Source organism: Schistocerca gregaria, unplaced genomic scaffold (assembly GCF_023897955.1).
Source record: "Schistocerca gregaria isolate iqSchGreg1 unplaced genomic scaffold, iqSchGreg1.2 ptg000437l, whole genome shotgun sequence".
Lineage (NCBI taxonomy): Eukaryota > Metazoa > Arthropoda > Insecta > Orthoptera > Acrididae > Schistocerca > Schistocerca gregaria.
This window is the reverse complement of record NW_026061860.1, coordinates 875469-887229: the sequence shown is the minus strand read 5'-3', so window position 1 is coordinate 887229 and position 11761 is coordinate 875469.

Sequence of the window (11761 nt, the reverse complement as noted above, 5' to 3'; positions counted from 1 at the left end):
AACTGTGCAGTTAAACAGGCGAAAAAATGCCGTACCCTATTACCGTGATGCCAAAGAGTCGCAGTTGTAACAGCTGAAATCATACAAATACATTGTTGCAACACTTAATAGGTACAAGAAATGTCACGACCACAATAGTCTGAGTTGTAGGTAAAGCAGCAAAACAGTGCAGCTGACAATCCCCGCGAATTTCCGCTAGCCCCTTGTAACTCAGGGCAGGCTGCTGCTTCTTGTGGTCGAACAGCCAACCCCGTACTGCATTCCACGGTTACGCCGATGGCGAAGGCTGTGGTACTGAGATGAGAAGAATTTAGTGCACGAAAGCTGAGGGCTTACACATCCACACTATGTTCGTTTAGGACTTAAGCTCACGTTCTCTAAACACTTCCATAGTGGAAAATGATGAAAGGTTTCTGTTCCAGTAGTGTGCTGCAGCGTTGGCTCTTGCTATACCGTGCCCAGTTGGCTGTGTTTTGCCTTGCAATGCATAACACACTCATCCACTCGCCACTTTTATTTATCATCATCCCAATGAACCATGAACCGTGGACCTTGCCGTTGGTGGGGAGGCTTGCTTGCCTCAGTGATACAGACAGACGTACCATAGGGCAACCAAAACGGAGGAGTATCTGTTGAGAGGCCAGACAAAGGTGTGATTCCTAAAGAGGGGCAGCAGCCTTTTTAGTAGTTGCAGGGCAACATTATGGATGATTGACTGATCTGCCCTTGTAACACGAACCGAAACGGCCCTGCTGTGCTGGTACTGCGAATGGCTGAAAGCGAGGGGAAACTATGGCAGAAATTTTTCCCGAGGGCATGCACATTTACTGTATGGTTAAATGATGATGGCGTCCTCTTCGGTAAAACATTTCGGGGGTAAAATAATCCCCCATTCGGATCTCTGGGCGAGCTCTACTCAGTAGGATGTCGTTATCAGGAGAAAGAAAACTGACGTTCTACGGAACGGAGCGTGGAATTTCAGATCCCTTAATCGGGCAGGTAGGTTAGAAAATTTAAAAAGGGAAATGGATAAGTTAAAGTAAGATATAGCGGGAATTGGTGAAGTTCGGTGGCAGGAGGAACAAGACTTTTTGTCAGGTGACTACAGGGTTATAAACACAAAATCAATGAGGGGTAACCAGGATTAGGTTAAATAATGAATAAAAAAAATAGGAGTGTGGGTAAGCTACTACAAACAGCATAGTAAACGCATTATTGTGGCCAAGATAGACACGAAGCCCACGCCTACCACAGTAGTAGAACTTTATATGCCAACTAGCTCTGCAGATGACGAAGAAATGTATGATGAAGTACAAGAAATTATTCAGATAGTGAAAGGAGACGAAAATTTAATAGTCATTGGTGACTGCAATTCGGTAGCAGGAAAAGGGAAATAAGGAAACGTGGTAGGTGAATATGGATTGGGTGGGGGGGGGGGGGGGGGGGGGGAAGAAATGAAAGAGGAAGCCATGTGGTAGAATTTTGCACGGATCATAACTTAGCTATGATTAACACTGGGTTCAAGAATCATGAAAGAAGGTTGTATATGTGGAAGAGACCTGGAGATACTGCAATATTTCACATTATATAATGGTAAGACAGAGATTTAGGAAACAGGTTTTAAATTGTAAGACATTTCCAGGGGCAAATGTGGACTCTGGCCACAATCTATTGGTTATGACCTGTAGAAACTGCAAAAAGGTGGGAATTTAAGGAGATGGGACCTGGATAAACTGAAAGAACCAGTGGTTGTACAGAGCTTCAAGGAGACCGTAAGGGAACAAATGACAGGAATGGGGGAAAGTAATACAGTAGAAGAAGAATGGGTAGCTTTGAGAAACGAAGTAGTGAAGGCAGCAGAGGATAAAGTAGGAAAAAAGATGAGGGCTGCTAGAAATCCTTGGGTAACAGAAGAGTTATTGAACCTAACTGATGAAAGGAGAAAATATAAAAATGCAGTAAATGAAGAAGGCAAAAAGGTATACAAATGTCTCAAAAATGAGATCGACAGGATGTGCAAAATGGCTAAGCAGAGATGGGTAGAGGACAAATGTAAGGATGTAGAGGCTTGTCTCACCAGGGGTAATATAGATACTGCCTACAGGAAAATTAAAGAGAACCACTTGTATGAATATCAAGAGCTCAGATGGAAACTCAGTTCTAAGCAAAGAAGGGAAAGCTGAAAGTTGGAAGGAGTGTATAGAGGATCTATACAAGGGTGATGTACTTGAGGACAATATTGTGGAAATGGAAGAGGATGTAGATGAAGATGAAATGGGAGATATGATACTGCATGAAGAGTTTGACAGAGCAGTGAAAGACCTGAGTCGGAAACCTTCCATTAGAACTACTGACAGCCTTGGGAGAGCCAGTCCTGACAAAACTCTAGCATCTGGTGAGCAAGATATATGAGACAGGCAAAATACCCTCAGACTTCAAGAAGAATATAATAATTCCAATCCCAAAGAAAGTAGGTGTTGACAGATGTGAAACTTACCGAACTATAAGTTTAATAAGTCACAGCTGCAAAGTACTAACGCAAATTCTTTACAGATGAATGGAAAAACTAGAAGCCAACCTCGGGGAAGATCAGTTTGGATTCCGTAGAAATATTGGAACACATGAGGCAATACTGACCCTACGACTTATCTAAGAAGCTAGATTAAGGAAAGGCAAACATACATTTCCAGCATTTGTAGACTTAGAGAAAGCTTTTGACAATGTTGACTGGAATACTTGCTTTCAAATTCTAAAGGTGGCAGGGGTAAAATACAGGGAGCGAAAGGCTATTTACAATTTGTACAGAAACAAGATGGCAGTTATAAGATTCGAGGGACATGAAAGGGAAGCAGTGGTTGGGAAGGGAATGAGACAGGGTTGTAGCCTCTCCTCGATGTTATTCAATCTGTATATTGTGCAAGCAGTAAAGGAAACAAAAGAAAAGTTCGGAGTAGGTATTAAAAGCCATGGAGAAGAAATAAAAACTTTGAGGTTCGCCAGTGACATTGTAATTCTCTCAGAGACAGCAAATGACCTGGAAGAGCAGTTGAACGGAATGTATAGTGTCTTGAAAGGAGGATATAAGGTGAACATCAACAAAAGCAAAACAAGGATAATGGAATGTAGTCAAATTAAGTCAGGTGATACTGAGGGAATTATATTAGGAAATGAGACACTTAAAGTAGTAAAGGAGTTTTGCTATTTGGGGAGCAAAATAACTGATGAGAAGTAGAGAGGATATAAAATGTAGACTGGCAAGGAAAGCGTTTCTGAAGAAGAGAAATTTGTTCACATCGAGTATAGATTTATGTGTCAGGAAGTCGTTTCTGAAAGTATTTGTATGGAGTGTAGCCTGGTATGGAAGTGAAACATGGACAATAAGAGAATAGAAGCTTTCGAAATGTGGTGCTACAGAAGATTAGATGGGTAGATCATATAACTAATGAGGAGGTATTGGATACGATTCGGGAGAAGGCGAGTTTGTGGCACAACTTGAGTAGAAGAAGGGATCGGTTGGTAGGACATGCTCTCAGACATCACCAATTTAGTATAGGAGGGCAGCAGGGAAGGTAAAAACGTAGAGGAAGACCAAGAGATGAATACAGTAAACAGATTCAGAAGGATGTAGGTTGCAGTAGGTACTGAGAGATGAAGCAGCTTGCACAGGATAGAGCAGCATGGAGAGCTGCATCAAACCAGTATCAGGACTTAAGACCACAACATCCCAATGATCAAATTTGTGCTGTATTCATATTAATTTATCTCATTTTTATTACAATATACAACAAATAACTGTTTTTATGACACAAGAAATTATGTGCTGGACAGACCTATTCCTTGAAGTTGTGATTTCATTTGCCACATCATATATTTTTCTACAGTTGAACAGAGCTATTCACTTATACTTTAGTGACATTTGTTAAGCATGTGGTTATTGATCTTCTTATGGGCTTGCAAGACACATTCACTGATGACATTTTGTTCATCACATGAAATTAAATCCTTATACATTTGTGCACAGCTATTCACTTATGCTGTAATAACATTTGTCAAGCATGTTGTTCTTTATAACAGTTTTAAATTTATCCTAATTTTCCAGCTCTTTGATATGTTTTGGTAGTGCATTAAAAAGTTTGATGCCTTGATTACATACATGTTTCTGACTTTGGGTCCTTATTACAGCCTGTAAGTGGAGATTTTTACATTGCCGTGTATGGTAACCTGTATTGGTTTTTCATTTTGTCGCGATTTTGTTTGATCACCGACAGACATTTCAGAATGTATAATGATGGAATTGCAAAAATTTCCAATGCTTTAAAAAGGGGCCTACAACGTGTTTGATGTGGGCTCTGGGTCGTTATCTGAATAGGGTGTTTTTGTAATTTGAAAATCTCATTTAAACAACAATTTGTTTTTCCTCAAGGATACTATCCCATAGGCCTCAATTGACTGGAAATAGCCAAAATATACTAATCTGGTACAGTCATTACTACAAACTCTTGAAATTATTCCAAGTACAAAACATGCTGAATTGGGTTTTAGTGCTAAGCTCACCACATGGTCCTTCCAGTTTATCTTCTCATCAATGTGCATACCCAGGAATTTTGCTCACTGAACTCTTTCAAGTTGTTTCCCTCCATAGTGAGATGTAGGTCGTCATGTTCACTTATTCTTACATATTGCACATAATTAGTTTTTTTTTTTTGCATTCAGTGTTAGCTTGTTTGCACCGAGCCATTTTTGTGTATCTTGTAGGACATGGTCCACAATAGTGTGCAATGACTGCTTCATAAAACAAACAATTAAACTAGTATCTTCAGCAAAACAACTTGATTCTAGCTTTTCTCTCTGGCACATGAATATAATTAATGTAAATGGGGAACAGCAAGGGGCCTAATACACTTCTTTTGGTGCTGTAATTCCAACCACCGTCATCCTCTTTTCCAGATACTACTCAAGCCACTTTTTGTTCCGGTCCTCTGATACCTATAGCTTCAAGCTTTTCCAAAAGTATGCTGTGGTCAACAGTGTCAAAGGCTTTTGACAGCTCTAGATTTATCCTGACAACACTTTTTCCCTCTCCCAATTTACTAATTATTTCTTTTGGGTTTTTTCCAGTAAAGCTGTTTCGGTACTACTCCCAGCTAGAAATCCATGCTGATTACTGTTTATCAGATTCCATAATTAAGATAATGTGTCACTCTATATTTGATTAGTATCGCCAAAACCTTAGAGAAAGTTGGGAGAAGTGAGACAGGTCTGCAGTTTTCTGTTTCAAGATTATCACTCTTTTTCAACAGGGGAACGAATTTAGAAATTTTCCGTTTCTGTGGAAAAAACTTGCATATTTTTTGACAAAATACAGTTGATATGCTACACTGGGTTTTTTCTTTATTGTGTAGATACACGGTCTGGTCCATAATATTAATGTGACCACTGCCTGCAATCAAAATCGACATGCAGTAATCACTCACAGATAACACCACTAGCAGTGAAGGGTATACAAAGCATGTTGGGAGCCAGAGAAAATAGTGCAGTTGTCACTGTAAGGAGGAGACAAAATGTGCACTGTCATTGGCTTTTGGGGAAAGGGTGGAAGCATTTGGGAATGAGTAAGTCTGTAAACTGTTCGCATGTCAGTGTGGTTAAAGTATACTGTGCTCAGCAAAATGGTGCTATTCAGAATTGGTGCCGTGGATACTGTTGTGTAGTCATGGGCCACAGATGACAGGTGTGAGTGTCAGCTGCAGAGACGTGCATCTGTTAAACAACTGACCACCCAGATGAACCGAGAGGCTTTTCAAATGACAGATGGCCATTGGCATGCACATTGTTAAATGTCTGAAAGCAAAACACACTGCAACAACTGTCAGAATGGGGCACAACAGGGGAGGGAGTCTGTGGCATTCCCTGGGTGGTGATGATATTCTGGGAGGCACAAAGGATCAACAGATGTATCCGTCTGTCCTCGAGGGCCGTGTCCACCCGTACACACAGTTTGTTTTTATTCAGCATAGTGACATTTACCAGCAGTACAATGCAACACAGCTCGCAGTGTACATGTGTGGTTCAAACAGCAACAGGACGAGTTTATTACATGCCTCTAACCACCAAAGTCCTCGGATTTAAACCAACTGAGAATCTGTGGGAACCCCCCTGCCAGGGTGTATTGTCTGTGGATCCTCACATGAGAAACCTAGAACACCTGGACTTGGCAATGAAATAGTAATGGCTCCACACCCCTGTTAATACAGAACCTCACAGCCACGTGGGGGAGCCCAGTTTGATACGGGATTTTTGTGTCCTTGGAAAGTGGGCATTGTGTTGTTCTTGTCATCAACAAGCATGTCTCAAAAGCAGCATAAAATGAAAAGAATTGCAGTAGGCAACTGATAGAGCCTGGATGGGGTCTGCCAGTCATTAATGCCATATGATCATTTCCATGAATCTCTTCCTGCATGTCTCGCAACGGTGTGCACTGCAAAAAGAGGTTATTCGAGGTCTTGACGGGTAGTCACATTAACGTGTCTGGACAGTGTATTTTCAGAAGAAATGAAGGTAACAAACTAAATAAATCATAATTACTTTGCAGTGAGCCACAGGAGACCAAGGTCCATTGTACCAAAATACTCATAAAACATCTTTGAACCACCACCTGAATTTTATCAGTGGAGTTCATCTCACCCTTTATGTAGGAGAAAGTAAAAAACCTCCATAGACAATTTCAGAGGAGCCTCATATCTGATAGTACACTGATAAGATATCTTTTTTCGGTTGCTACTTTGGACTTCTGATCACTGTATGTTTCTGAGGAAAGGCCATAATGTTCAGACTTTGGTGACCAAGGTAGACAAAAGCTTTTAAATTTTGAAATAGTATCCTTGTTTGTTTATAGCCCAACACATTTAGCATATTTGGTCACTGTTCCTCTTTGGTACGTTTCCCTTTCTAATGCTCTAGGTGGAATGAAGTGGTCATATGGACATTGATACCTGGGAGTTACTTGCTGGGTAAGTTTGGCTGACAAGTTGCAGGTCTTTTCTGTTGACACCACGGTGGGTGACTTTCATGCTGGACAAAATATCACGCACTCCCTGAGCAGAGAGAAGGTGCGACATGACTGGAAATGAACTGCATGGCAGTCAGATATGCTGACCACTCAGTGAAGTGGGTCAATAGATGCTACTCCACGTTATTTGCCTCCCCTCATCACATATTTTATAATGTGCCTTTTACATGCTCTTTCCTCAACCCTCCTCGTATGGGATTATTCTCTCCCAAATGCTTGTCTACAAGGAATGTTGTACCACACAATGTGGCCACATTAAGATCCTAACTCGTAGTTAGTCATCGAGATGAACATTGTAAGTTGCCATTGACAGTCAGTCTCAAACACAACAGGAATCACTGCAGACCCATGTCTACTAGTTTTCAACCAAATATTGTGATGCCAAGTTGCATGCAGTGGGACCGTTGCAGAAGACTATTGAGGCATAACAATGTATATGTTGTCAGTGGAGCAAACACCACATTAAACTGGACAGCAGGTGACTTGAAATGTGTGGTGGTTTAGCCTCTTTCTGAGAACATATCAAGGGCTCTGACAGCACAATAAGGTTTTCAACCTGCAATGGGCAGAGGATAAACAGAGTGTCTCAAAAGTTACAGAACACTTATGTTGTGTAACAGCATGCAAACAAATTAGACCTAAGGTATTGTCACAAAGTTTTATGCAGTTTAATCAATTTCAACATGTGGGCACAATTTCCAGTCTGTTATCAGGATCGATCCACATTCAGCACATTATATCTGCATCACCTGTGGCAAGGACAGAAATGATTTTGTTCATTAAATTTTTGATGTGGTTGACAGCTGCTTGTTAGAATCTGTCCTTGGTATGTGCTCACAGAAACAAGCCCACGTTTCTAATGCCTGTTGGCCTAGAACACCAGGGAATAGGACCACCCCTGCCATTTCAGCATACCTCGTAACACCTGGTCCGCAACATCTGCCACAGTGCACCATATTGCTGGAAAAAGACTGTGTCTCGGGAGTCAGCCAGTCATAGTAACAGCCTGAGCATATCAAGGTAAGAGGTTTTTTTTTCTGAGGATAAAATGGTCCCAGAATACCATCAACCATCAAACAACACAACACAACACATTCCCTGCCATGTACCTCTTCCATCACAGTATGTGGATTGGTAACATATCATTATCTTCTCACTGGATATGTATATACTCTGAATTGCCAACAAAACTGGCTTTGGCATGCGTATTCAAATACAGGGATTTGTAAACATACAGATTATGGCACTGCAGTCGGCAATGCCTATATAAGACAACATTTTTCTGGCACAGATGCTAGATTGCTTAGTGCTGCTACAATGGCAGCTTATCAAGATTTACGTGAATTTGAATGTGGTGTTATAGTTGGCATATGAACAATGGGACAAAGCATCTCCAACGTAAGAATGAAGTGGTTATTTTCATGAGCATTCAGTGAATATCCGGAATCTAGTAAAACATAAGATCTCCGACATCGTTGCAGCCAAAGAAAGATCCTGCAAAAACAGGACCAACAACTGAAGAGAATCATTCAAAGTGACAGAAGTGCAACCCTTCTGCATATTTCAATGCTGGGCCATGGACAAGTGTCAGAGTGTGAACCATCACCGATATGAACTTTTGTAGCAGAAGGTCCACTTGTGTACCCTTGATGACTGAACGACACAAAGCTTTATGCCTCACCTGGGTCCATCAACACCGATATTTGACTGTTGATGAGTGGAAATGCATTGCCTGGTCGGACAAGTCTCATTTCAAACTGTGTCGTGCAGTTGGACACGTACAGGCATGGAGACAACCTCTTGAATCTATGGACACTGCATGTCAGTAGGGGACAGTTGTAGCTGGTGGAGGCTCCGTAATGATGTAGGAGGCATGCAGTTGGAGTATATGGCTAGGTATGACCCTGAAAGGTGACACATACATAAGCATCCTGTCCATTGGGAATTCTGATGGACTCGGTCAATTCCAGCAGGACAATGATACACTTGGCAGGTCCAGAATTGCTACAAAGTGGCTCCTGGAACACTCTTCTAAATTTAAACACTTCCACTGGCCACCAAACTCCCCAGATTTGAACATTGAGCTTATCTGGTATGATTTGCAATGTGCTGCTCAGAAAAGATACTCACATAGCCCTCTATGCAGCATTCACAGTGTCAATTCCTTCCATCACTACTTCAGACAATAGTCATGCCCATGAGGCACAATTGATTACTAAACTTAGCCAGCACTGTACAACTGATGCGTGTTATGAAGATATAACATACTTTGCTCAGAGACAATAAAAGTGTGTGGGTAAATACTTTTATCAAAACTGAACATGAATGCCCAAAAATAGAGTTAAGTTCCAATATTTGCAGCTCTTGCTATGTAGATGAAGTTTACTTTTAAAAACAAGAGTAGAAGGCTTAGATATATCATGCAAGATTATTTATAGTGATATTAATGTAGGTAAGATGTAAAGAGAGATTGAGGGGGGGGGGGGGGGCAGGGTTTTTTTTTATTTAATTATTTTTGAAATAGGAAGTCTTCATAGTTGTGAAGGCAAGATTTGTCATTGAGCAAGTAGACTGGTGCTGTATCTCTGTTGAAAGATATTTCAGTTCCTTCAAGAAAGTCAGATTTCTTGCCTGGTTCTTTTCTACACTGATTGCCACAATTCTTGCCCAGTAACTCATTCTGCAAAGTCAGATTTGTTTTGGATGTTAAGACAGAGTGCATCCCTGTGCTTCTACCAGTTTGTTTATTGCAGAAGTTTGGACATACCTGACTTGTGATATTCTTGCTTAGTGCTTTCAGTATTGTGTTGCTTGTGAAGAAGCTTATTTTTATGTCATACAACTTGAAGAGGTTGGCATGAAATCTTCCTTGAGGAAGGTCAGCTTATTACAAAGATGGTCTTCCTGTTTGTGGGTGGTTGGTTTAATTTATGTACTACAGCGGGAATGTATTCATAACTGGAGGCAGCTGATTTTACAATTTGTGTTTCTTTTTATATTTCACTTGTATCCATTGGATCTCTAAGCATGTGATTAAACATTCTTCTGAAGAACACATTTTTATATTGATATGGATGGTAACACTGGTAATTGTTGCCTTCCTGGAAATTTCAGAATTTTATATAAAAAGTTTTGTTGATGTTTCATTCCTACAGTGACATGAAATGAATTGAATTTTGTGGTGTAATTTATTAATTTCTTCAGCTAGATTTTCTATTTCCTTCGGGTGTTCTGTTGAAAATAACGAAATGAGAGTCTCGCAATTTTCTGTATTCTCAATGAATAAACTTATTCTAGGTCCCTACAGCTGTTGTGTGATAATCTAGTGTAAATTCCTGCAGATAAGAAAGGGATTTTGAACTCATGTCCATATAGTTTCCATAAGCTGCACTCATATGCGATACTTATAGAAATGATTCTGGTTGTTATTGAGTACAGTGGTTCTACCTGACAGCAGTTTCTATTGATTTAATGCATTTGCTGTCCCAATAGTAATTTTGCCAGGACCTGCCAAGAATAACAGTTCTCTCAAAACCCGGTGATGTAAGCACGGGCATTAGAATGCTTTTGAGTCTCGCAGCGAGACCACTAACAAGGTTTTGCCCCCTGCTGAACACCAAACCCACAGACAGTCTGGTTTTCTTTTTGTGAAAGTGAAAATTGAACCATTGTGGGTGCTATGATTGTCAGTTTCCATTAACATGACACAAGCAGAGTGGCAGGTATTATAAAAAATGGTGCCTTATCTCGGCTAACTTCTTTGATTTGTTAAGCACTGCCCTAAAAACAGCAGAATGCCAAAGTTATGAGGTGATGTGAGATATTATGCTTGATATCATTACAGCCCACTATAAACTAGAGATTGCTTCTGCCAAGTAATCAAAATATGGTCCATAAAGAAACTTTGTTATTCCAGTAGGCAGCGGGTCATTGATGTTTAGTATGCTTGAGAGCTGTTCTTTGTTCACACAGTGTTACTCATGAAAAATGACATTTTAGGCATGTATTGACCTAACCAATGACAACTGGCTTTGGCGAAACTTATTACTAGTCAATACCTGTTATGTGTTCAGTTAATGAATTTACACATTTGTCTATCTGGCATAGCAGTTCACAATATTTTTCCCTTTCTTCTGTGGTGGTTTGTTCTCTCACACCCCTAGTCAAGAGGACCAACTGTCATGGTCTTAAATAGTCCTTGATTGGCATACATAATCCTTCCTAGTGTCTCTAGATCTTTCAAAGGAACATAAACAGCTCACTTCATTTTTCTGTCTCTTTTCAGCCTTGAGAACCCAGTTCCGTGCACCACCAAGATTATATAGCCACTGGCCTAATTGGAGTGATTCTCACACATTCTAATTTCTCATTCCATTTCCTTTTAGTTTTTTTCTTTGCTTTCTACTAAATCACAAGTTCTAGAAAACTTGCCTATTAAGTAAAACATATGCTCCCAACATAAAGGAACTTGCAGACCACACAGAAGACCTGAAAATTTAGTTTGATTTTGGAGCAGAACAACTGGTGTTGGCAGTAAAAAATTTTATAATTTTGGTGTGGAGCAACCTTACTTACCTTCTATTGTTGTGACAGAAATACTAATAAACATTTAACATGTATTTGGTCCAAAGAAGTTTATTTCTACAGTGTCTGCTAGGATGCCATTGTTTATCAGTGAACAATGTAAACCAC